Genomic DNA, 23,441 nt, shown 5'->3' with positions numbered 1-23,441 from the left:
CAGAAAAAAAAAAGCCTTGGCACTCTGTCTGCAGTATGGTAGGCTGCAACAAATGAGAATGGTATTTGATAATATCATACCCATTATGATTATTGTTTTAATTCTTGTAACAGCCTTATAAAATTGGTGTTATTATAATTTTAATTTTATACCTAAGGGAAATGAGGCTTGGAGTGGTTAAGCAATTTGCCCAAGGTTATTTCAACAGAGCTCTAATTAAATATAGAGCTAGGTCTCCATTACAAGACGGGCTGGCTCCAAAATCTATATTTTCAAATCTATATTACATAAACATTTGCCTGTGACATAGAGAAAAGTCTCTATTCCATTCAGTCATTTAAAAAACATTTATTGAATGCCCATCATTATCAGATGCCCTGTATTAGCATTAGAATACAAAAATGAAAGACCAGACAAATGTTGAGTTTAAGGAAGTCTCAGTCTTGTACAGACAAGTAAATCTATAATTCCAGATTGATACAGTGAAATATGTGATCAATGGAGGCACAGGCTTCTGGAAGAGCACATGTTGGGAATGGCAGTGCGGTTAGAGGAGGCTTCAAGGAGGTGGTAAAACTGTCTTGAGCTTAGTCTTGGAGCATGAATGTGAGTGGGCTTGACTAAAATGGCCTGGGTACTTGAGGCAGGGAGAACATGTACAGATCCTTTTGGCATGTTGAGGAACTGTAATTAGTTATATGCCTGGTTACAGGCATGTAGTGAGTTCAGGTACTGGAGACAATATTCTATTGTCTCCGATTGGGTTTCCTCAGAAGCAGAGTTTGAGAAGGAGATTAGTGTGTGGGAAGCTTACTGAGGAGTGCATTCAGGATCAATACTCATGGAAGAGAAGAGAATGAAGTAGGATCGGGCAGAGGTAGAAGCTGAGCCGCAGTGCAGTCCCAGTGAAGCCTCAGCTGACCCCACATGTAGCTGTGCGGCTGGGACAGCCCTTCAGAACTGTCCTGAGTTGGAACATGGGGTCAGACCTTTATATTCCCACTCTGATGGATCACAGGATACCAGCTATCCTGGAAAGGAGTCATGACCTTGGGCAAGGCAGTTTTCTTCTGAGGAAATTCCTATAGAAGGCTGACAGCTGAGGATCATCTTCCAGCAGCATTCTCAGAAGCTGGGGAAATAAGTCAGGGTCACCATAATCCATCCCTTGCATCTCTTACTCTTTGCATAGCTTCCAAAGCAGCTCCTCATGATCTTTTCTTCCTGAGGGAAATTCGGAAAGGGAAGGTTTAGTGAGACAAGCAACAATTCTCACTGCTGCAGCTGGTCATGGGGCCACAGCTAACACTGGCTGTATCCCCCTTCTCCTGTACATTCCAGATCCCCTCGCCCTCAGCTAGCAACTCTGCTGGTCTCGATGGTTTACCCTACATGACTAGACCCTTTCTTTTCAGGTATCTGCGCATTGCTTACCATATCTTTCTCTGGTCAGAGTTACTACACCTGGGAAAAATTGAGGGCAAGAGGAGAAGGGGGTGACAGATGATGAGATGGTTGGATGGCATCACTGACTCAATGGACATGAGTTTCAGCAAACAGGGAGATAGTGAAGGACAGGGAAGCCTGGCCTGCTGCAATCCATGAGGTCACAGAGTCAGACACGACTTAATGACTCAACAACAATAACAAATTCAATTTACCATCAGAATTACTCAAGAGAGGGGACTCTTCTGGTTGTCCAGTGGTTAGGACTTTGCCTTTCAATGAAGGGGGTGCAGGTTCTATCCCTGGTTGGGGAGTTAAGATCCCACATGCTTTGCAGCCAAAAAAACTAAAACAGAAGCAATATTGTAACAAATTCAATACAGACTTTAAAAATGATCCACATCCAAAAAAAAAAAAAAAATCTTAGAAAAAAAATGATTGGTCAAAGGAGTACTGAGGGTCTGCCCAAGTGAATTACCTGAGCTCCTCACATATTCTAACCAGTCCTACCTCCTCCTGATGATCGGAGTCAATTTCCCTTGCAAGAGAATGATGACTCCTTATCTTGCTGACTGGTCCCTGGACATTAAGAGCTGGAAGTGCCCAAACAGCAGCCATAGTTGTTCAACTGGACTCTTGATATGTCCCCTGGTTTTCCCTCTGAGAATCAGGATCTCTATATCCATAGAGCCCTTAACTCTATGTAAACAATAACAAAGAAACCTTAAAATCTTAGTGAAGATCATCTTTAGGACTCTTAAAAATTTAGAGGCCAGGAAGAGTAAGAAAAACTAGGGAAAAAAAAAACACAATTTCATAGAAGGGAAAACATATGGATGATGTCTCTGAAGCCAAAAGAAGAAAATTTTCAAAAGGTAGGCTTGATCAATTACTGTCAAATGCTGCTCTAAGACAGGTACAATAATATGAAGACTGAAGATAAACCACTGGATTCAGCAAGAACAGTGACCTTAAAGAGTGTATATTTCAGTGGAGTGGAAGAATGAAAGCCTGACTGTGTGCATGCTAACTTTCTTCAGCCATGCCCCACTCTTTGCGACCCTGTGAACTGCAGCCTGCCAGGCTCCTCTGTCCATAGGATTCTCCAGGCAAGGACATTCCATCGTTACAATGGTGGAGTTGGTAGGTGTGCACAAGCCAAACAGTGGGGCTGGACGCAGGGTCGGCGGCCCAAAAAGAGTACTGAATTTTTACTGCACGTGTTCAAAAATTCAGAAAATAATGCTGAACTTAAGGGCTTAGGTGTAGATTCTCTGGTTATTGAGAACATTCAGGTGAACAAGGCACCCAAGATGCGGTGCAGCACTTACAGAGCTCATGATCGGATCAACCCTTACGTGAGCTCTCCTTGCCACACTGAGATGCTCATTACTGAAAAAGAACAGATTGTTCCTAAACCAGAAGAGGAGGCTGCACAGAAGAAAAAGATATCCCATAAGAAACTGAAGAAACAAAAAGTTATGGCTTGGGAATAAATGCTGCAAAAAATAAATGCAAATAAAAGTAAAAAAAGAAAGTAGCTTTCCCCCAATACCTTTAAAAAAGTAGCTATGGGGAATGCCTGAGTGGTCCAGTGGTCAAGACTCCGCACTTCGACTGCCAGAGCCAGGTTCAGTCCCTGGTTGAGGAATTAAGATTCCACAAAAATTTAAAAAAAGAAAGAAAGAAAAAAAAAAAAAAAACGACTAACTATGATGACTAGGTAACTAATTGGAGTGTCTGGTGTTAGATCAAATACTTTAGGGTCTCTAGGACAGACACAAAAGGAGGGTTTGATGCATAGTTTGCTATTTTGAACAAAATAAAAAAGGGAAGCCTCTTTACTTGTGAAATTGTTCAACTTGTGTGTGAGTAAAAGCCATGTCTATAACCAATCAGAGCCTTTGGCCAAGTAAAAGATTACAGAGAATTATTGTCAGATGCTGGGTTTCTCCTTCCAGAAGAAAAACAACCCTATACCTTGAAAATTTCAAGAGCAGTCTTCCAAACTCCCTATAAAATATTAAACTAATATACTTGCAATTTTAGTACAAATCAGGAAATGCAAAAATTACAGTACTCGTAGTTATATTAACTAAGTCCACAGGGCACACATGTAGGTCTTTTTATTCCAAAGCAGCCCAGTTTGATGAGTTAATATTTCTTTGGGGACTGAATATTTGTATTTTCTATCTTCTCTGAATTAAGATTAGAAAATGAAAATAAGTGTTTGCATATTTCATTTAAAGTACAATTTCTTAGCGTTACCAAGATGTTTGGCTGACCCCTGATTTTATATCAATATTTAAGGGGAGGTATTAAATGGGAAATCATTTTGAGGCAAAAATCAAAGACCATGTCATGTACTAGAGTTTTTATACTTTTTATATTTTACTGCAGTAATTTTACTTTGTTACTACTTTCTATAACATGTTTCCATTATTTAAAGAGAAAAAAATAATACATTTCTAAGGGCAAATCTTCAATTTTCATCTTTTTTTTTTTTTTTTGCCACTTCACTCCACTTGGGGTATCCCCTGACCAGGGATAGAACATGGGCTGTTGGCAGTGAAAGCAGAGTCCTAACCACTGGATCATTAGGGACTTCACAATTTTTTGCTTTTTTATGCCAAAACACTGAAAACAGAGAATCATGCAATTCTACATTTGATTTACTTAACGTTTCTCATTAAAATTTTTCTCATGCTGTGTTTATTTAATAGTCCAAATATTTTGATTGGTTTAAATATTCTGAAAAATATGCATATTGGTTTGGGAACTGATAAAATATTTCTTAAAATCATGATGGCATATCTACTTGCCAATGTATTATAACAATGGGCATAACTAAAATACTCCTGAATCTTACATTTTTCAACTGAGGGGAAAAAACATTCTTTTTAAGAAACATGGCAAATCAACCAGTGTGATCTTATCATGTGGGAATGGTCTGAGGAACTCAGCCATAACTGTCCACCCAAGGGGAGGAAGAGCGTATTACTTCTCTACCGATTCTTGTCCTGTGTTTTGTTAATCCCTTGCAGTTCCAGATTTGTACATGAGTCAAACTTTAACTGAACAGTTTCCTACAGGTGCTACAGCAAACATTTCCTGATGTAGAAAGCAACAAATTGCAGTGGTTGTAAGGTGCCGTCACGGTATGCTTGTGTATGTCTGGTTGTTATAATAACACTCAGGCTAGAAGTACATTAAGAGAAAGTGAGGTGGGCTGCAAGATGATGAACACCCTTTCATGATGAATTCTGGAAAAATAACATGGCATGACCATCAATAGATGCGGTTACTTTCAAATAGAAGGTAATATAGAAATACCCAAGATTTATCAAGGTGACTATAAATAAGAATCCAACCCAAGTGTTAGTCACTCAGGCATATCCGATTCTTTGCAACCCCATTGATTGTACCCCGCCAGACCCCTCTGTCCATGGGATTCTCCAGGTAAGAGTACTGGAGTGGGTAGACATTCCCTTCTCCAGGGGATCTTCCTGATCAAAAAATTAAACTCAGGTCTCCTGCACTGAAGGCAGATTTTTTTTTTTTTTTTACCATCTCAGTCACCAAGGAAGTCATAAGTAAGAATGCCTAAGCCCAAATGACTATATTGTGTTTAAGTAAAGAAAGATAGGCTAAAGAATATATCCCATGTTTTCAAGTCTGCATGGGACCTATTAAGAGGGAGGCAAAAAGTACTATAGAAGCTCTGCATACCTTCAGTAGAGTTATTGTCTATATTGTCTCCTGTGAACTGATTGAATATCTAGTCTTCTTAGCAGCATGGTATCTGGTGAAGAAGGGCATCAGGCAATCATTGCTTAGAGACATGGTATTAGAGACATTAACTAGAAATATCACCTAACTTTATCTACTCTGCTAAACAGCATCAGGTTCTCCCCAGACTTCCTTATAAATTCCTGGTCTACAGGGATAAGACAGACATTTTCATCATGAATAATTACATTCTCTTCGTCGTCGTAGCTGTCATTATACATTTCAAAACTGAGTTGTGGTTTAGAGAGTAGTCCTTTGTAAATTTGAATGGTGTGAGATGGAAAAGGCTGAGCATATCAAGCAAGAATATGACAAGGAAATCAAGATGATATGACAAGGAGAGAGTTGAGTACATTAAGTTCTAGTAAGAAAAGGCAGTTGAGAGAAAGTTTGCAGTGGTAATAAATGGCTTGGAAGGAGTAAAAGGTGCAAAGAGTGTGCTGATTCTTCTTCCTGGCTCTGTGGGCAAAATGAAGGAAGTTTGGGAGACAATAACTAATTGTTCCCAATTAATAGAGGATAAAGTATTTGAGAAAATGTTCAAGACTAGAGCTTGGCCCATTTTTGACAGTAGAAGGGGCTCTACAAAATACCATAGACCAGATTATCCTACATTTTCACTTGGTGTGTGGCGTGACGGTACCTTCCATCTCAGCAAAGTCTTATCTCCAAAGTGATGGTTTGATTTGATCCATTATCAACAGTCCTTGGAGATGGGAAATAAAGGTGACTGCAAAGCATTCGGTAAACATAAATTAATATAAAGGTCAACATTAGCAACTTTCCAGCAAATGTCTCTGAAAGAAGTGGTGTATTTTGTGTAAAATTTCACAGAGTGGTTTCTTGATACATTAAAATGTGTTTCTATTATTAGTGATGCTTTCATAGTTGGCTTGATTCACTTGATATCGATGATCTACACTATAATAAAATTTAAGCAGAGAAACTTAATACAGTCTGAACCAGGAACCACAGCTTCGTTGGGACTTAATGTATCATGTTGCAGCATAACATTCTAATATACATAATTTCCTAAATCATGCACTGACTTCAGGGAGTACTTAAATATTCAGCACAATTCTCTCTTAAGTCTCCAGAATACAGTTAACAATCTGATGTATTGCATGGAGAAGACAGAAAACCTTCTCTCCACACCAGATCCACCAGCACAGACACAAAATTAGACAGCTGTTACATGAAAAAGCACTCTGATAGAGGTATTTCCAGAACACTTCAATGGGACACAAAGGGAAGAATCAGAATTTCCTGAATGTCTACGTGTCAACCCTTTTACTAGTATTTTAACATATTTTGTCCTCAGAACAAGTTTACAAGTATACTTATTCATTTTTCCCATTTCACTTTTAAGGAAACTAAGGTCAGAAATACTGCTGAGGTTAACACAGCTGTGATGGAACTAAGACTGGAGTACAATTCTGTCTTCTTTCTATTCATACACACAACCAGGGATCTATGTCCAAATCTATGAATGCAGATGACTTCTGGTGGAGCAACCATGGTGAGTATTTCAGCATTCTTTCTTCATCAGACAATCCTTTCACTGGTGTCCAAGTTGGCATGCATTTAAGAAAGGGAAATCTCTACTGCTTCCTTGGAAGAAGGGGATATCAGACCAGACTTTGTTTTCTTAGTGACAACAGGTATGGTTTCAGGAACCAAGTTCTAAAGTATTCACCAGCTGTAAATTCCTGAATGACAGAGGCCATGACCTTGACTTCCAATTTCCAATTTATACCTGGTTTAAAGGAATCTTGCCACACGTCAAACCATGGCAACAGTATGTTATATCTGAGTTGCTGAATTCTTGCTTCCTCTAAACACTGAAGACTCAAGCCCTGAATTATTTCATTTATTTATGAAATGAACAAATGTTCACATTGATACAGTTTTTTATTTACCTGATATAAGTAAACAAAGAAAATGTTTGTCAAATGCTCGATTTACAGTGAATTGGGTTTGGCCTGCTGGCTGAGTGGTGAAGGATTTGGATATGAATATTTTCAGTTAGCAGCAAGAAGAAGAAAGAGTTCTCCATTTGCTTCTTGACATGGTGAGCTTAAGGAATGTTTTGTGCTGTTATCCTGACATACTTACAAAATTGTAACCTACAGCTTTCACTGGAAGACAATATTAGGGGGAAAGATACATGCATTTTCACTCTCGAAAAGTAGGAGGAAAAGGGAACTCTTATTTTGAGGCTACTATATAAAATACTGACTTCATATAGTTTCACAGGCAAACAGATTAAAATTCACTTTAATTTCACCATAAAATTATACATATATGAGAAAACTAAGGTAACTACTTCAAATGAAGAATGGAGGAGTCACTTTATAAAGCGGTGACTTTATAAAACTACCACATATGGTTCATACCTCTTGATATTCACATCTTTGTGTAATCCCTTCCCACTGAGTGTTGGCTAGACTGAGTGACTCACTTTTAATGAACAGAATAAGGTGGAACTAATGGCGTATGTCCTAAGAGGCAGTGCTTCCCTCCTTCCCTGCCTCTCTCTCTCTGTCTGTCTTTCTCTCTCATATCATTAACTTTATAGGAACCCAGCTGCAGTATTAATACCGTGAGCAACCCTATAGTGAGGCCCATGTGCAAGGACCTGAGGCCTCTTGCCAACAGCCATGTGAGTGAGCTGGGAAGTGCATCCTCCAGCCCCACGCCAGCCCCTGGATGACTGCAGCTCCAACTGACACTTTGCAGCCTCATGAGAGACTGAATCAGAACCACTGCGCTAAGCTTCTCCCAGATTCCTGATCCTGAGAAACTATGTATGATAATACATGTTCATTGCTTTAAGCCACTATGTGTTGGGGTAACTTGTTATGCAACAATAGGTAACTCATACAAGGGGGCAGGAATAATAACACATAGTCTAGCCTGGAAAGGACAAGCCAGTAACTCATCTCAGCAGGAGGACTAAACAGGAATATATGACGTTTCAGTAGGTCGGTTAAGAGAAGCAAATATATGCCACAGGCCTCAACCATCACCGTGTCAAGGCTAGAGGTTTGGAAGCCAGCAAAACTGGCACACTCTGGAAAAGCTGGCACCAAAGAGTTTTAACCCCAAAGGTTAGTAGAGGATATAGATGAGTGACCTAAAGGAGGAAGTTATAGAGAAGCTAGAATTACTTCATAGGTTAGGAGACTGTAAGACATTTGATGTGAAAGTTGTCCTGGCTATCAGAGTTTAGTCATTTAAATAGTACAGTTGCTACGAAGCATATAAAAGGTGTGTGTGCTAAGTCACTTCAGTCATGTCTGACTCTTTGTGACCCTATGGACTGTAGTCCCATCAGGCTCCTTTGTCCATGGTATTCTCCAGGCAGGAATACTGGAGTGCATTGCTGTGCCCTGCTCCAGGGAGATCTTCCTGAGTCAGGAATCAAACCCGATCTCCTGCATCAGAGGTGGATTCTTTACCATCTGAGCCACCAGGGACCCCTGCATATAAAAGGGTGTGGCACTAAATCTGAAACGCATGTTCTCCTTTCTCCTCCTCGTTCTCTCTGCCTCTGTCATAGCTAAGGCTCTCAGCACCTCATGCCTCGCACTTAATTGCTACCAGCTTGTGTCTTGTTCTTGAGTCTTGTCTTCTCAGCTAGACTGGAGGCTGCTTAACGAAAGGATCATGTCTCAGTCAGTAATCCTCCGCTAGCCACAAGTTCTTCTTATTTGAAATAGGAGGATATGTGGACTTATTTCTGTATACCTTCTCTGAAACCACAAGAATTTTGGATCATTATACATGAATGATTTCAAGTTGCCACCATTTTATCTCTAGTAAAATTCAACACCCTTGGGTTATACGTTTCTACCCCTCTTCTGCTTCTCTATACTATTGGTTACTTTCTCTCCAATTTTTGCATAAGACCTAAATCAAATCCCTTATGATTATATAGTGGAAGTGAGAAATAGATTTAAGGGCCTAGATCTGATAGATAGAGGGCCTGATGAACTATAGAATGAGGTTCATGACATTGTACAGGAGACAGGGATCAAGACCATTCCCATGGAAAAGAAATGCAAAAAAGCAAAATGGCTGTCTGGGGAGGCCTTACAAATAGCTGTGAAAAGAAGAGAAGGGAAAAGCAAAGAAGAAAAGGAAAGATATAAACATCTGAATGCAGAGTTCCAAAGAATAGCAAGAAGAGATAAGAAAGCCTTCTTCAGCGATCAATGCAAAGAAATAGAGGAAAACAACAGAATGGGAAAGACTAGGGATCTCTTCAAGAAAATCAGAGATATCAAAGGAACATTTCATGCAAAGATGAGCTCAATAAAGGACAGAAATGGTATGGACCTAACAGAAGCAGAAGATATTAAGAAGAGATGGCAAGAATACACAGAAGAACTGTACAAAAAAGATCTTCATGACCCAGATAATCATGATGGTGTGATCACTCACCTAGAGCCAGACATCCTGAAATGTGAAGTCAAAAGGGCCTTAGAAAGCATCACTACGAATAAAGCTAGTGGAGGTGATGGAATTCCAGTTGAGCTATTCCAAATCCTGAAAGATGATGCTGTGAAAGTGCTGCACTCAATATGCCAGCAAATTTGGAAAACTCAGCAGTGGCCACAGGACTGGAAAAGGTCAGTTTTCATTCCGATACCAAAGAAAGGCAATGCCAAAGAATGCTCAAACTACCACACAATTGCACTCATCTCACACGCTAGTAAAGTAATGCTCAAAATTCTCCAAGCCAGGTTTCAGCAATATGTGAACTGTGAACTTCCTGATGTTCAAGCTGGTTTTAGACAGGGCAGAGGAACCAGAGATCAAATTGCCAACACCCGCTGGATCATGGAAAAAGCAAGAGAGTTCCAGAAAAACATCTCTTTCTGCTTTATTGACTATGCCAAAGCCTTTGACTGTGTGGATCACAATAAACTGTGGAAAATTCTTCAAAAGATGGGAATACCAGACCACCTGATCTGCCTCTTGAGAAATTTGTATGCAGGTTAGGAAGCAACAGTTAGAACTAGACATGGAAAAACAGACTGGTTCCAAATAGGAAAAGGAGTTCGTCAAGGCTGTATATTGTCACCCTGTTTATTTAACTTATATGCAGAGTACATCATGAGAAACGCTGGACTGGAAGAAGCACAAGCTGGAATCAAGATTGCCAGGAGAAATATCAATCACCTCAGATATGCAGATGACACCACCCTTATGGCAGAAAGTGAAGAGGAACTCAAAAGCCTCTTGATGAAAGTGAAAGTGGAGAGTGAAAAAGTTGGCTTAAAGCTCAACATTCAGAAAACGAAGATCAAGGCATCTGATCCCATCACTTCATGGGAAATAGATGGGGAAACAGTGGCAACAGTGTCAGACTTTATTTGTTTTTGGGCTCCAAACTCACTGAAGATGGTGACTGCAGCCATGAAATTAAAAGACGCTTACTCCTTGGAAGAAAAGTTATGACCAACCTAGATAGCATATTCAAAAGCAGAGACATTACTTTGCCAACAAAGGTTCATCTAGTCAAGGCTATGGTTTTTCCTGTGGTCATGTATGGATGTGAGAGTTGGACTGTGAAGAAAGCTGAGCACCGAAGAATTGCTGCTTTTGAACTGTGGTGTTGGAGAAGACTCCTGAGAGTCCCTTGGACTGGAAGGAGATCCAACCAGTCCATTCTGAAGATCAGCCCTGGGATTTCTTTGGAAGGAATGATGCTGAAGCTGAAACTCCAGTACTTTGGCCACCTCATGAGAAGAGTTGACTCATTAGAAAAGACTCTGATGCTAGGAGGGATTGGGGGCAGGAGGAGAAGGGGATGACAGAGGATGAGATGGCTGGATGGCATCACTGACTTGATGGACGTGAGTCTGAGTGAACTCTGGGAGTTGGTGATGGACAGGGAGGCCTGGTGTGTTGCGATTCATGGGGTTGCAAAGAGTCGGACATGACTGAGCAACTGAACTAAACTGAACACATCAGTAAGCTAAATCACACACCAACAGGTTCCATGACAATTCCAAGGCTGACCATAAAGGTTCAAAAGTGGGTGGTAGCCCAATTCCTGGAAATCCCCACCACTTCCTAAAATAACTAGACTACCCCACCCACTGGTTGCATGCATGCATGCTAAGTGGCTTCAATCATGTCTGACTCTTAGTGATCCTGTGGACCATAACCTGCCAGGCTCCTGAATCCACAGGATTGTCCAGGCAAGAATACTGGAGTGGGTTGCTATGCCCTTCACCAGGGGATCTTCCTGATCCAGGGATCAAACCTGCATCTCTTATTTCTTCTGCACTGGCAGATGGATTCTTTACTGTTAGTGCCAGCTATCCACCCCTATGAAAACTGACAATTGCATACCCTGGGCTGCTCCCGCCTTCTCAGGTAGCTCAACTCTGTCTGTGGAGAGTATTTCTCTCCAAATAAATCTACTTCTTACCTATCACTTTGTCTCTTTCTGAATTCTTTCTGTGTTGAATCGTCAAGATCCTGAGTTTCATTAAGTCCTGAGACCAGGTATGCTAGGTCTCAGTTAAAGTGTGTTCAACTCCCAGTCCAGGTTTTGGCTGGGTTCAGATCCCGACCCAGTCCCAATCTGAGCTGCACAGTTTCAGAAATAGAAGGGGAAATCTTTTTGAGTTGATCAGATCATACTATGTCCAACTATTACCTAAAACTGGGTTCAACTCTAAATGGTGGGCATCTAGCCAAAAAACACAATCAAACCGAAGACTGGGAGAAGGCAGAATTTATTACTTGCAGTAAGTAAGAAGAACACAGGGGTCTTTTCCAAAATAGTGTCTTCCTAAACAGCAATGTTAAGGGTATATGCATATTCATGAAGGGGCTTGGGTAGTAGACAGAGTCCAGGCTTTAGCTGATTGAAATCATGAGGGTCAGAAAAGGTCAACATCATCATCCCTTAGGTTTGGTTGTTCTGGTGGTTGAGCCCTGCAGGCTAACCTTTCCACTGAAAAAGAACTGGGAGTCTTTACAATCGATATATTACCTTTACTATCGTTCCTTCTCTTGCCTGACAAACAGCTTTTTGTTCCTTTAAGATCATTAATTACTGACACCTATTCAAGGGCAATCATTGAACAGGGCCAGACTCAGATCACAAAAAGGCTTTGACCAAAAATTGCTTTTCTATTGTCAAGAAAGCCATGCCTGGTTCTCTTTCTCCTGGGACCCCTTACCCTATCAGCTTACACAACCACTAACAGAGTTTTTAAATAAAAGCAGACATAGTTGTGATAGCTCTTGCCTAGCCCTTTCTGAATTTTGCAAAAATATATTTCCAAACAGTTTGATTAAAACATATGTATTTTCATTAAAATCTAAGCAAAGGTGGCAATGTTCTATACAAATGTTCACCAATCCCTTAACTATTACCTGTATAATTTGTAAAATAAAGTGTCTCAACTGCATATAAGAATCAGAAAAACAAGATATCAGGCTTTATTAAGAAAATTTGAAATTTATAAGAAGTCATCTTATAAATGATTAAAATGCAAGACAAATACAACAGTGTGTTAGGGTACTTGTATGTCAATAAAGATTCCTATGAGGCACTAGATGTTGGAGTACAGAAACCTGAAGCATTATTTCTACATTGGATTCATACGGGATCTTCTCCTTGCTTATCATATTGTCTATCTGAACACTCTAAACTTGATTAAAATTTCTTTTTTCAGGACTTCCCTGGTGGTACAGAGGATAAGAATGTGCCTGCCAATGCAGAGGATGTGGGTTTGATCCCTGGTCTAGGGAAGATTCTACATGCCTTGGGGCAACTAAGTTGTTGCACCAAAAATAATGAGCCTATGCTTGAGAGCCTGCAAGTGGAAATTACTGAGTCCACGTGCTGCAGCTACTGAAGCCCAGTGCTCCAGAAGAGAGCCCCTGCAATGAGATGCCCCTGCAATGAGAAGCCTGTGCACTGCAAGGAAGAGGAGCCCCTGCTCGCTGCAATGAGAAGGCCCACACAGCGACGAAGACTCAGCATCAGATCAGATCAGATCAGTCGCTCAGTCATGTCTGACTCTTTGCGACCCCATGAATCGCAGCACGCCAGGCCTCCCTGTCCATCACCAACTCCCGGAGTTCACTCAGACTCATGTCTGAGTCAGTGATGCCATCCAGCCATCTCATCCTCTGTCATCCCCTTCTCCTCCTGCCCCCAATCCCTCCCAGCATCAGAGTCTTTTCCAATGAGTCAACTCTTCACATGAGGTGGCCAAAGTACTGGAGTTTCAGCTTTAGCATCATTCCTTCCAAAGAAATCCCAGGGCTGATCTTCAGAATGGACTGGTTGGATCTCCTTCCAGTCCAAGGGACTCTCAGGAGTCTTCTCCAACACCACAGTTCAAAAGCAGCAATTCTTCGGTGCTCAGCCTTCTTCACAGTCCAACTCTCACATCCATACATGACCACAGGAAAAACCACAGCCTTGACTAGACGAACCTTTGTTGGCAAAGTAATGTCTCTGCTTTTGAATATGCTATCTAGGTTGGTCATAACTTTCCTTCCAAGGAGTAAGTGTCTTTTAATTTCATGGCTGCAGTCACCATCTGCAGTGATTTCGGAGCCCAGAAAAATAAAGTCTGACACTGTTGCCACTGTTTCCCCATCTATTTCCCATGAAGTGATGGGACCAGATGCCATGATCTTCGTTTTCTGAATGTGGAGCTTTAAGCCAACTTTTGCACTCTCCACTTTCACTTTCATCAAGAGGCTTTTGAGTTCCTCTTCACTTTCTGCCATAAGGGTGGTGTCATCTGCATATCTGAGGTGATTGATATTTCTCCCAGCAATCTTGATTCCAGCTTGTGTTTCTTCCAGTCCAGTGTTTCTCATGATGTACTCTGCATATAAGTTAAATAAACAGGGTGACAATATACAGCTTTGATGAACTCCTTTTCCTATTTGGAACCAATCTGTTGTTCCATGTCCAGTTCTAACTGTTGCTTCCTGACCTGCATACAAATTTCTCAATAGGCAGATCAGGTGTTCTGGTATTCCCATCTCTTCAATTTAAATCTCAGCATAGCCAAAAATAAATAAGGAAATAAATGTGTGTGCCCTAAGTTGTGTTTGACTCTCTTGTGACCCTAGGGACTGTAGCCTGCCAGGCTCCTCTGTCCATGGGATTTCCCAGGCAAGAATACTGGAGTGTGTTGCCATTCCCTTCTTCAGGGGATCTTCCCAACCCAGGGATTGAACCTACATCTCCTGAAATTGACAGGTGGATTCTTTACCACTGAGTCACTTGGGAAGTCTAAATAAATAAATAAATAAACAACTAAATAAATGTTATTTAAAATTTTTTCTTTAGACAAATCTATGTTCTCCAGCCTCCTTCTCAGGATGGCCCTCTAGCTATAGGAAAAGAGCACTGGCTTGCATTTTAAGATATCCAAGTTTTAATTAAAGCTCTATCTTAATCATAAAAATGGAAGAAAGTTAAGTATTAATTGAGCATCTACCATGATCTAAGCAAGACATATGTAATCTTGCTTAAATCTTGCTTAAAAACCAATAAAGTGAATATCATTAGTCCCACTTTATATATAAAGAGAGGTTCAGAGGAGTTAAATAACCTATCTAAGGTCATTGACTAGAAACTAGAATGTAAATATTTAAACTAAATTTACAGGCCCCAATTATTTCAATTTTTTGTTTCTCCATTAGGGGAGTTTATCAGTTTTTTCCATTATATCAACTCCTATGACTATATTCTATTTATATTTCTTGATTATTACTTAATACTAAAGTTAGGGAAAAGGTACTACAAGTTAAGAACTTTTTCTGAGATATCAGGGGAAATTTTTGTAGAGATAATTTGAATAGTACCCAGCATGAGTTAGATGTGAAGTATAGAGATCTGGAAGTATGTTTTTAGTGAGTGTGTTTTAATAACATTAGAATAAATTAATTAGCTATGTTGTGACAATGTTTAATTTTATACTTAAAATATGATCAGTATCTATACCTTCTTTTCATGCATTAATCTGCATTAGTTTTCCTAGGAACTGTGTTTTCCAGTGCCGTTTAAAAATCTGAGATACTCTAGTATGTTTTTCCAGTCCAAGTCTTTGACAGTCTCCATCAAAACGCAATTGATGTTGAGGGCTGACTTTTTTTCCCCTAATTTTTTGTTGAAATAGTCTATTTCTCTGGAATATTTTAAGGCTGTTCTTACCATTTCCTGCTGGGTGGGACTTTTTTTTTTAAACCATGTTGTTTGCTTAAACTATGAAGCCATTTCAAGTAGACATGTTTTATCATCCCTTTTTCCCTTTAGGGGAACCTCCCTATAATTTAAGGTTGTTAATAACCTCACCAAAGTGACATTTCTAATATTTACTTATTTATTTTTCTCACTGGAAACACAGAGTGAAGGATAGTATTTTTTCTTTTTTTTTCCCAGCAGTGGTTCTAAACTTACTGAAAAACATAGTGAATTGTTGATAACATATCCTTAAAATAAAACTGTGTGTCATAAAAGGGAGTTATTTTAAACATAATAGAAGTAAACCTAATAATTTTAAAAATACATGAGAGAAATAGCTAATATTAAATAAAGTTAATAATGTCTTAAAATATAGTTCATTCATTAGGGGTTGAAACACATTTCCCGAAGTTGCTTTTGGAGAGCAATAGGCATTGGGTTTAAATCACTTAAATGAGTACTTATGGCATGTGTGTTATTATCTTCCCCACTATTATTGTTATCAAGGCACTTTATTCACAACAAGAATGTGGCATGTGTACCCATTTATGCTTGTCATAGAAGTAAAGGAAGTAACATGCTTGTTGGGAACTTAATAATAAAACAGAGCAAAAATGGTAGGAACTATTTTATTAAGCCAACAAATACATTGGATTATTGAAGGTGGAGAAAAGAATGATATGCTTTCTCTTTCACAGATAAAAAACTGGAGTACTGTTTTATAAAATTTTTCCAATTTTTTCTTTGTTAGGAGGGGGAGTTTACCCTTTTGAAACTCCCGGGCAACAGCATTTTGACTTATTTTTAATAAGTTACCATTAGCTGCACAGCAAAGGAAGCCGATATGAAAACACAATTGACCAAATGGGAGAAAGGTTCGCAAATGGTATATCTGTTCAGGGATTAATACCCAAAATACATAATAAGGGGTTAATATGCAAAATACATAAAACGACTCATACAACTCAATAGCAAAAACTCAATTCAATTCAAAAATTAGGCAGAAAATCTGAATAGACATTTTTCCATGTCTACATGGAAAAAAAACACACAATATTGTAAAGTAATTGGCCTCCAATTAAAATAAATAAATTAATTTAAAAATAAATAAATAAATTAAATATGGCATCTATTGTTTTAGCAGATGATACATAAGAATTTTTAATCATTTTTCATGTATAAATAAAAGTCAATGAACTTAAAAAAAATCTGAATAGATATTTTTCCAAAGAAGACATAGAGATGGCCAATAGGTACATGAAAAGGTGCTCAACATCACTAATCATCAGGTAAATGCAAATTAAAACTACAATGATGTATCACCTCTTGCCTGTTAGAATGGCTATTATCAAAAAGACAAGAAATAACAAGTATTAGCAAGGATGTGGAGAAAAGGGAACACTTGTACATTGTTGGTAGGAATGTAAGTTGGTATAGCCAATATGGAAAAAAGTATGGCAGTTCCTTAAAAAATTAAAAATAGAACTATGGTATGATTCAGAATTCTACTTCTGGGTATTTATTCAAAGAAAACAAAAATTAATCCCCAAATAAAGATGTATGCACACCCATATTCATCATAGCATTATTTATAATATCCAAGATATGGAAATAACCTAAATGCTTATTGATGGATGGATGGATAAAGAAACTGTGGTATATAAATACAGTGCAATATTATTCAGCCATGAAAAGAATGAAATCTTGCTATTTGCCACAACAAAGATGGACCTAAGGCCATTATGCTAAGTGAAATAAGTCAGAGAAAGACAGATGCTGTATAATCTGTTATGTGTGCATGTTCAGTTGCTTCAGTCATGTCTGACTCTCCTCTGTCCATGGGATTCTCCAGGCAGGAATACTGGAGTGGCTCACCATGCCCTCCTCCAGGGGATCTTCCTGACCCAGGGATCAAACCCACATCTCCCGAGTCTCCTTTACTGATGAGCTACCAGGAAAGCCCCAATCTCTGTTAATGTGTGGAATCAAAAGGGAAAGAAGGAATGAATGAAGGAAGGAAGAGAGAGCAAGAGAGAGAGAAAGGGACAGGAAGGAAGGAAGGAAACAGCAATCAATCAACCCAAGCTCATAGATGTAGAGAATGCATTGGTGGCTATTAGAGGTGCAGGGTAGTGGGAAGGGGGCAGTGGGGAGGTGGGAGGAATGGGTGAACTGCCTTTGTTTAAATAAATTGAATGGTTCTTTGAAAAAAATTCTTTGGAAATCTTCTTCAGTAAACATTCAATACCTCTTGCTGCTGCTGCTGCTGCTAAGTCGCTTCAGTTGTGTCCGACTCTGTGCGACCCCATAGACGGCAGCCTACCAGGCTCCGCCGGCTCTGGGATTCTCCAGGCAAGAACACTGGAGTGGATTGCCATATCCTTCTTAGAATGGCTAAATATGTATTCTAAAAGAACATACTAAGACAGTTAATACTTTGAAAGAAGAAAACAAATCAGGTGAAAAACCATTTTATTTTCTTTTACAGAAGCCCCAAATGTTTCTTTCATCTATTTTAAAAACAAAGGACAGAAAATATTGCCGTACAACCAATAAATATAATAACCATGAAGGAGAGTCAGAGATTAGAGGAAATGATAGGTGAACAAGGAGAAAAAGAATATGAGAAAAAGATAAAGATATTCACAGAGATAAGAACAAAGAGACAAAATTAGAAAGACTTTCACAGAAGTTAAGTGGAAAAGCAAAGAGACAGACACTCAACAGTGAAACATGAGTCATTCCAAGAGAAAGTGTTTTCATGGAGAAAGAGCTAAATCAATAGCATTTAATGAGACATATTTCATAAACATATTAGTATCAAGCAGGATGGGTATATGGGGAATGAAAACCTCTTGGTATTTACTTCTGGGCCAACTGAAGGGAAATTGAGGACTAAATCAGAGATATGCCAATATTATTTCAACTGATGAAAATTAAATTCTTCAATGCGTATTCCCTACACTATTGTAAAATGATAGGAAATAACTACATACTGATACCTCCTCTAGAAAAAGAAAAGGAAACTTGGAGGACAAAATAAAAAGTGATTTTTTAAATGTATTTTGTTTTCCATGGGTATAATAAATCACATACACTTTTATGGAAGTGATTTATTTATAAGCCTTTAATATAAAGTATAACAATTGTTAACATCAATCACTTTCCATATTAATAAATTAAAATAGAATATTTCGATATTAATGACTTAACTGTTCATTTTAAGTGTTATAGATAACAGTGTAATTGTTACATGTCAAAATCCTTATCAATTAAATATGTAGTAGATGTATATGGGGCTTCCCTGGTAGCTCAGCTGGTAAAGAATCCACCTGCAATGCAGGAGACCCCAGTTTGATTCCTGGGTCAGGAAGATCCCCTGGAGAAGGGCATAGCAACCCACTCCAGTATTCTTGCCTCAAGAATTCCATGGACAAAGAAGCCGGGTGGATGACAGTCCATGGGGTCACAAAGAGTTGGACATGACTGAGTGACTAAGCACAACACAGCACAGATATATATGAGTGAAAGAAATAGTTTAATATAATTTTTTAAAAGAAGAGTGTGAGAGTTTATAGATAAAACATGTCAAGTATTAACGATAGCAACCTGGGAGGTAGGTACATAAAAGTTCATTGTATTCTGCTGCTGCTACTTCTCCCAAGTTGCTTCAGTCATGTCCGACTCTGTGCGACCCCATAGATGGCAGCCCATCCCTGGGATTCTTCAGGCAAGAACACTGGAGTGGGGTGCCATTGCCTTTTCCGAAGTACTAGCCTAACGCCCTGTATTTCAACTGAGAAAAAGGACTCAGCCAGGTGGATTGTGTGGTGTGTTTTAAATTTTCTATAACAAAAAAGTGAAAATATTTTTTCTTTAATTGAGTCAATTATCTATAAGACATTCACTTGCTCAGAAGAAGTAGCTCAAATTAATGCACAATCTCAGTTTCAGAACATTGTGAAAGACTTTTAAGGAATTTCTGTTACAGAGATTTCTTTGGTTCCTAATTTTTTTTTTTGTAGTGACTTCTATTACTTTATTTTCATCATCATCAGAATTTTATTTCAGAACATCTGAACTGTGCTTTTATAAATTTCCACTTCAGAAACGCAGGAAATCTTAAGAAATGGATGAGAACCAGGTACTCAGTGAACAGTTTTCCATTGTGTCCCAAATTCTAAAAGCAGCAGTGGAAGTATCTTTATGCCTTGAGTAAAGACGTCTCAATTGTTCCATGTGAAACCTGGAGAACGGGTTGTGTTTGGAAGCGTTTTTTTGGCTATCGCCTAAGCCTGGTATCCTGGAAGTGTAGTGTACTCAGTCTCCTGGAGGAGAAGAATGCTTGCCTCTTACTCACACACTGCTTTATTTGCAAGTGAAAGTCTCAGAGGAGACTGCTTGTCTACCCAGCTGCAGAATGTGTATGCAATGATTGCATCTGTTGCCATAGAAACTGAAATATAACCGATAAACTACACACCCCAAACAGATTAAAATTGACTTAGAAAGACTATAGAGGGTTATTACAAAATGTGTATAAAACAATACTATGCTTCTGTTTTAAAAATGATAGCCTAATAAGTTTAATTTTCATAGAAATTATTCCTCCTAACAGAGTTTGCAGTGGTAGCAAGATTATTGCTGAATAATCGCTAGTGGTAAAGAACCCTCCTGCCAATGCAGGAGATGTAAGAGACATGGGTTCAGTCCCTGGGTTGAGAAGATTCCTTGGAGGAGGAAATGACAACCCATTCTAGTACTCTTGCCTGGAGAATCCCATGGACAGAGGAGCCTGGCAGGCTACAATCCATAGGCTAGCAGAGTCAGACATGACTGAAGCGACTTAGCACACACAATCTTTAAGGTAGTTTAAAAAAACAAATGACAGCAGGTGACTGAATGGTTTAATTATGTTTATGCTAAGCATGCATGCATGGGGTAATGATTTAGTTATGAAAAACCATTAGAGTCTTAGAAATTCAGGCCCAAATGTGTTTGAACATGATAAAAATACAATTGATTTCTATTTTAACATTAAAAAATGTGCATCCACTGTCATGTTGAACTTATAACAACTTAATAATAGTCACAGGGGCTTCCCTGATAGCTCAGCTGGTAAAGAATCTGCCTGCAATGTGGGAGACCTGGGTTCAATCCCTGGATTGGGAAGGTTCCCCTGGAAGAAGACCAGGCAACCCACTCCAGTATTCTTGCCTGGAGAATCCCATGGACAGAGGAGCCTGGTGGGCTATACAGGCCATAGGGTCTCAAAGAGTCGACATGACTGAATGACTAAGCACAAGCATAATAATAGCCACCACTTACTCAGCATTTATTAATAATGATAAAAATCATAGATGTGGAGAATAATCAGCATTCTTGTAGAGCATTGGTTGGTTGAAATATACCGGTTTTTTTTTTCCCTTAAATGTGAATATTATACCTGCTGCTGCTACTGCTAAGTCGCTTCAGTCATGTCCGACTCTGTGCGACCCCATAGACGGTAGCCCACCAGGCTCCCCCATCCCTGGGATTCTCCAGGCAAGAACACTGGAGTGGGTTGCCATTTCCTCCTCCAATGCATGAAAGTGAAAAGTGAAAGGGAAGTCGCTCAGTCGTGTCTGACTCTTAGCGACCCCATGGACTGCAGCCTACCAGGCTCCTCCATCCATGGGATTCTCCAGCAAGAGTACTGGAGTGGGATGCCATTGCCTTCTCTGGAATATCATACCTAGAAAGCTAAAATTAGTCATTTGGGGAAACAAAAATTTTGATAGCATAATTATTTAGGAGGCATACATTTAGCAAAACCTTATTTGGGGGGTGAAAGGTCAGAATTAAAGTAATTTGACAGCAACAATAATTTCAAAAAAATTCCTAGCAAAAATAATGGTAGTGTATAGTAAGGGAGAGGAACAAAGATTGGGATTGCACTTAAACACTTTTGGGTTTTCACTGTTTAATTAATTTATTTTACATTAGAGACTTTAAAAAACAACCTTCTCAGTTACACAAAGCAAGAGGACAACTTATGGAGGACACGTCCCACGGAAATTTTGGACAGTTTTTATTTTGCCATCTTTTACATCAAAGGAGGACTGAAAGGTCTGTTTTCCTATTTGCTGTTCTGATGATTTATAGGAAGGGGAAGGTTCTTTGGGAGATGGCTAAAACAAAGTTCCAGCAATCTAAATTCTGTCTTTGGAAATGACTCATAGCTTCTAAAGTAGGACCTTCTAATAGTCTGTGTGCAGATGTATGTAATGTTCAATGGCTTAAGAATGGTAATAGCTGGATCTTACTCTAGTCTCTGTTCTGCCATTACCTGGCTATGGATCTCAGACATTTCTGGCCCACGATTTTCTTGGCTGTCAGATCATGGTAGGGGGTGCCAAACAATCTGCAATAATCATTTCAAGTGTAATTAGAATAAAACCTTATGGTACAATGTTTCTGGCTGGCTTAACCCCAATGCCTAAGTCCTTTCTCCCTAACCATCTTTCAGTATTAGTCCAGGAGTAACCATGTGTCCAATTCTATCCAACAAAGAGTTGCTGGATGAAATTTCAGGAAAGCTTTTAAAAAGGATAGATTGGGGGCTTCGCCTGGTGATCCAGTGATTAAGAGTCGGCCTGCCATGCAGGGGAGACTGGGGCCTATGCAGGGGACACTGGTTCAGTCCCTGGTCTAGGAAGATTCCACAGGCTGTGGGGGCAACTAAGCCCCTGCACCACAATTACCGAGCCTGTGTGCCCTGGAGCCTGTGATCTGCAATGATAAACCACGGCCGTGAGAAACCCACACACCACAATTAGAGAGCAGCCCCGGCTCCCGCAACTAGAGAAAGCCTGAGTGCAGCGACAAAGACTTAGCACAGCCAGAAACAAATAAATAAAAAGGATAGATTGGGCTGGAATGTTCCTTTGGACCTTTTGAGCCTGTCCCTTCTTGCTTGTAAAAAAAAAAAAAAAAAAAAAAAGCAATGCCTACAGGTGTAGCAGCCGTCTTATGACCATGAGGTGATGTGCTAAAGAGTAAGGACAAGAGAAGCAGAGAGATGGAAATAATGTGTCCCTAACTGCTTTCTTGAGAATCTGTTTCAACCTTGGACTGCCTATATCTCAATTTCTTGCTACATGAGAAAAATAAACCCATGGTTTAAGCCATCGTAGTATGGTTTACCTTATTTGCAGTAGAATTTATGCCTAATTTATAAAGCCTAACACAACAAATAAAACTAACATGCTCTAGTAGAAGAAGGTTCTGTGGGAGGAATACAAAAATGAATGCTATGATCACTTCTCTCAAGGAGCTTCTTGTTAAGTAAAAGGCAAAAGACAAGCACTAAAGTAGCCACAATACCAGACAGAATGTATTAAGAAGTACAGGGACTTCCCTGCTGGTCAAGTGGTTAAGAATCTGCTTTGCAATGTAGGGGCCATGGGTTCAATCCCTGGTCTGGGGAACTAAGATCCCACATGCCTTGGGGCAACTAAGCCTTCATGTTGCTACTTCTTAGCCCGAAACTACCAAGCCTATGGGCACAACTAGAGAGTTGGAGCGCCTCAATGAAAGACCCTCACAATGCAACAAAGATCCTGCATGCCTCAACTAAGACCTGACACGGCCAAATAAATAAATGCTAAAAAGAGAAAGAAAGAAATACAGTACCCACATGTCTTAAGCAGAATGAAGTCATACTTGAGTTCAGGGAGCAGTGTGGAGAAACCAGGAATACAGCCTTTTAAAAGTACATTTTAGTATTCTTAGTTTATGCTGCCTCCTAATACTTACATTATTAATAACTAAATCATTAATACAGAACTAATAATTAGACATTAAGCTATAATCACTTGCTTAATTATGCTGATCTAGAGATTATGTTACATTGTTTTAGCTTGATTTTTAAACTAAAATTTCATCAGAACTGTTTTAAAGATATTCTCTAAGAAGAATTCCATAT

The 23,441-nt window shown here is 39.3% G+C and overlaps 1 long non-coding RNA gene across 1 annotated transcript in view; it reads right to left on the bottom strand.

The window, feature by feature from the left end:
* Positions 1–356: 356 nt before the first annotated feature.
* LOC129626956 (uncharacterized) overlaps positions 357–23,441 on the bottom strand; it is a 54,653-nt gene continuing 31,568 nt past the window's right edge. The window contains exons 3-4 of the long non-coding RNA XR_008702333.1: positions 5,176–5,248; positions 357–1,224 (exon numbers count right to left, since the gene is read on the bottom strand). This is a non-coding gene — a long non-coding RNA (uncharacterized LOC129626956). The remainder of the gene's footprint in view (positions 1,225–5,175; positions 5,249–23,441) is intronic.

Source organism: Bubalus kerabau, chromosome 14 (assembly GCF_029407905.1).
Source record: "Bubalus kerabau isolate K-KA32 ecotype Philippines breed swamp buffalo chromosome 14, PCC_UOA_SB_1v2, whole genome shotgun sequence".
Classification (NCBI taxonomy): domain Eukaryota; kingdom Metazoa; phylum Chordata; class Mammalia; order Artiodactyla; family Bovidae; genus Bubalus; species Bubalus kerabau.
The sequence above is the reverse complement of the archived record's forward strand: the minus strand, read 5'-3'. Positions and strand labels throughout refer to the sequence as shown.